This window comes from Suricata suricatta, chromosome 1 (assembly GCF_006229205.1).
Source record: "Suricata suricatta isolate VVHF042 chromosome 1, meerkat_22Aug2017_6uvM2_HiC, whole genome shotgun sequence".
NCBI classification, from domain to species: domain Eukaryota; kingdom Metazoa; phylum Chordata; class Mammalia; order Carnivora; family Herpestidae; genus Suricata; species Suricata suricatta.
Window position 1 is genome coordinate 100,359,692 of NC_043700.1, and position 4,499 is coordinate 100,364,190.

Here is a 4,499-nt window from a genome sequence, read left to right on the forward strand (position 1 = left end):
AAAAGGAAATAAAAGGCATCAGAATTGGCAAAGAAGAAGTCAAACTTTCACTTTTTGCAGATGACATGCTTTTTTTAAAATAGCAAGTGAGGTCTATAGTCATAGGATGGAAATTTTCATGAGACTTTTGGTAGCTTTTACTTTAATAAGTGATCTTAATTTTATATGTCATAATAGACCAGTGCACAGACAAAGAATTAACTCAAGGATCATAAAAATGTAGCTACCACCTTTCAAACACATGCTACATGTGCACATTAATTCGATATTATAATCTTTATCTAATTTAATGCTTACAAAGAAAACATTATATCCTGAATTCTACAGACAAGGACCTAGAGTCTTAAGATTATATACATTATGTAAACACAAATTTCACACCTCAGATTTGTAATAAATGGCTTTTAAAATTATTATCATTGCTTCTGGGTTTTCCTAATCCAAACTATTTGAACTTTGTACCACATTCACCACTTCCCACAGGCATATCAGCGTGTGTGTGTGTGTGTGTGTGTGTGTGTGTGTGTGTGTGCATGCACACATCACGACAGCTCCTTGAAGATATTAGGAGTTTCTAAATATTTTCTAAAATTTTATTCCAATAGATGGTTATCAAAGGCAACATTTATCTTTAAATTTTTCTTGAATGATTTATCTCACCTATACTAGTTAGTGACTAACAGCATGACTTAAATTGGAGAAGGTGATTCTTTTAGGAAAAGAAGTACTTTTAGTGTCAACAAGCAACATATGACGTGCTTAGTATTCACTTCATGCAACTTTTAATTTAGAAGCAAAAACTTATGTTCCCAAAGGAAATGGCTCACTTTCTACACAAAGTATTACATTTTTGTGATTTACTGAGATATTAACATGGAAATGGTGATGTTAAACAATACTTTTGATAGCTCTAAAAGTGTAGTGGGAATCATGATTTCATAAGAAGTAAATTAGTTATGTAGGTAACATTACTGTATAATTTCCCACAGGATCTATACATGGGATAGATTTTATTATATCCTAAAACAAGTTGCTCACATTCACTTTAGATATAAAGTAATGCTGAATACAACAATATCATAAGGCAGCTCACAGTGCGAGTGAAGACATCTGTTAATGGTAGCATGAATAGTTATGAACTGAGGTGCTCAAATGGCTTTGCCAGCAAAGCGTTGCCTCCTAATTTATTTTTATAGCAAATGGAAGCCTCATTTTTCATGGTTGGGTAGTTTGCATTCAAATGTACCAATAACTTCAAATGCAATCACTTCTACACAGGATGTTTTATTGTACAGCATAAGATGGAATTGCTAATGGTCTGTTGATGGGTAGACTTCTCCTCCATCAGCGGTTTTGTCTCAGTCTTTATTTTTCTGTGTTTAAAATAATTTTAAGGGGCGCCTGGTGGCTCATTGATTGAGCGTCTGGCTTCAGCTCAGGTCATGATTTCACAGTTTGTGGGTTCAAGCCCTGCGTCGGGTTCTGTGCTGACAGCTAGCTCAGAACCTGGAGCCTGCTTCAGATTCTGTGTCTCCCTCTCTCTCTGATCCTCCCCTGCTCATGCTGTCTCTCTATCTCTCTCTCTCAAAAATAAATAAAACATTAAAAATTTTTAAATAATTTTAAAATAACATGTGTTTATTTGTGGTAATATTTTAAAAGATGGATGTTATGTGGAGATTTAACATAATTTCAAACGGTGTAAACCTGAAATAAAGTGTAAATGTTACTCTTTTTGACCTGAAATTGTTTAATATTTAGCCCATCATGTTGTAATTGAAACTTAGCTGAGAAAGGATTTTTATGTAGGAACAAGTATCTATATCCTATGGACTGCATTGTGTCCCCTCTCAAATTTATATGTGGAAGTCTTATCCCCAATATGACTGTATTTGGAGATAGGACATAAAATGAAGTAATTGAAACCAAATGAGGTTGTGAGGCTCGAATCTTGATCCTAAGGGACTAATGCCCATAGAAGAGACACCGGAGAATTCCACTCTGCCCCTTGTACTCATAAAGAAGAGGTCAAATGCACACACAGCATGAAGAGAACTGGCCTCAGACTGGAACCTACCTTGCCAGCACCTTGAACTTAGATTTCCAGCCTCCAGACTGTGATAAATAAATTTCTGTTGTTTAAGCCACCAAGTCTGGGGTTATGCCTGTGGCTTGTGTTCAGCAGCCTGAGCAGACTAATATGCTATTAAAATATATTTAAGGTTAAAATTTTATTGAAGTTGGGGTTGGCTGGCCAGTCTGTTGGGTATCTGACTTCAGCTCAGATCATGATCTCATGGTTCATGGGTTCAAGCCCCACATTGGGTTCTCTGCTGTGAGTACAGAGCCCACTTCAGATTCTCTGACCTCTCTCTCTCTCTCTGCCCCTATCCCACTCATACTCTCTCTCTCTAAAAAGTAAATAAACATTTAAACAAACCAACAAAAAACCAAACAATGAAATAAAACTTTACTGAAGAGAATTTACTTATAAATAAGTAAACCAGAAGATGAAAATTTCATTCATAGGACTAAGCCATAGATATTCAGGCAACTGCTACATTACCAAAGGTAAAAACTTTAAATGTTTTAAAAGGTTACCATTCCACATTTTTGAATCAGTATTCAAGAGAAGTGATTTTTAATATCACATATATGTGTCTTCCTTCCTGAATTCTAAAAAAAAATATAGTTTTAATTCTGCATCAATAACTCATGACTATCTTTAAAATTTTTTTTTCTTTTTGACAGAGAGAAAGAGCATGAACAGGGGACTGTTGAGAGAGAGAGAGAGAGAGAGAGAGAGAGAGAGAGAGAGAGAGAGACTCTCAAGCAGGCTCTATGCCCAGCACAAAGCCTGACACAAGACTTCATCTCAAAATCGTGAGATCCTGACTTGAGCCAAAATCGAGTCAGAAGCTCAACTGACTGAACTACTCAGATAACCCCGATCCTATGTTTTCTAAGAATTTTATGTTTTTGGCTCTTATATTTATATTATTTGTCTATTTTGAGTTGATAGTGTGAAGTAGGAGGTTAATAAGTATTTTCATGTGCATTCCAGTAGTTCAAACTCTATTTGTTACAGACTTCTTTCCTCCTTGATTGATCTTGGCACCTGTGTTGAATATCTATTGACCATATATGTATGAGTTTATTTCTGTGTTCTTCATTCAATTTAATTTGTTCATATATACCTGTTCATATACCAATACTGCACCACTTTGATTTCAGTAGCTTTGTAGTAACTTTTGAAATTTGGAAATGTGAAACCTCCAACTTTATTTTGCTGAAGAAAGAGATTTTTTGTGGCCCTTTTCAATTTGATGTTAACTTGAAGATTAGATCTCCTATTATTTGTAAATTTTGAATAGGTATTTGATAGGAATTTCAATAGGAATTACCTTAAATCTATGGATTGTTTAGAGTACTATTTTTATCAATATATTATTAAGTATCCAGTTCAGGAACATGTAATATGTTTCATTAAATCTTTAATTTCTTTCAACAATATTTTGTAATTTTCAGCACACAAGTCTCCTTGGTTGATTTTATTTCTAGGTATTTTATTCTTTTGGGTACTATAGTAAATAGAACTGATTTCTTTTTTTAATTTTTTAACATTTTATTATTTATTTTTGAGAGAGAATGTGAGCAGGGAAAGGTCAGAGAGAGAGGGAGACACAGAATTAGAAACAGGCTCCAGGCTCTGAATTGTCAGCACAGAGCCTGATGCGGGGCTCTAACCCATGAACTGTGAGATCATAACCTGAGCCAAAGTCAGCCGCTCAACAGCTGAGCCACCCAGGTGCCCCAGAACTGATCTCTTAATTTGCTCTTCAGATTGTTTATTACTGATATACAGAAATATAACTGAATTTTATGTTTGATCTTGTGCCTATAACATTTCTGAAATTATTTTAACTCTGGTAGATTTTTTTAAAAATCTATCAGATTTGCATAGATAAATAGATAGAAAGGTAGATTTTATATATATATATATATACACACACATATACATATATGAACTTATCAACAAATACAGATTTACAAAAGTCTCTCTATCTGTATATGATAATATACATGGATATATATGTATATATATTTATGAACTTATCAGCAAACGGCTATGGTTTTACTTCTTTGTTTCAAATTTGGATGTTTTTTCTCTTGTTTAATTATATTAGCTAGAAACATCAGTAAAATGTTGGTTGAATGGAAGTAGTGATAGTGGACATCCTTGTCTTATTCCTGATTTTGGGGGAAAGGTTTTCATCAATGAGTATGATGTTAGCATTTGGATTTTCATGAATGTCATTTACCATGTTGTGGAAGAACTTTGTATTCATAGTTTTCTAATTTTATTTTATTTCATTTTTTAAGGTTATTTATTTTTTGAGAAAGAGAGAGAGTGGGGAAGGGGCAGAAAGAGAGAGAGAGAGAGAGAGAGAGAGAGAGAGAGAGAGAGAGAGAGAGTCCCAAACAGCTAGCAGTGCAGA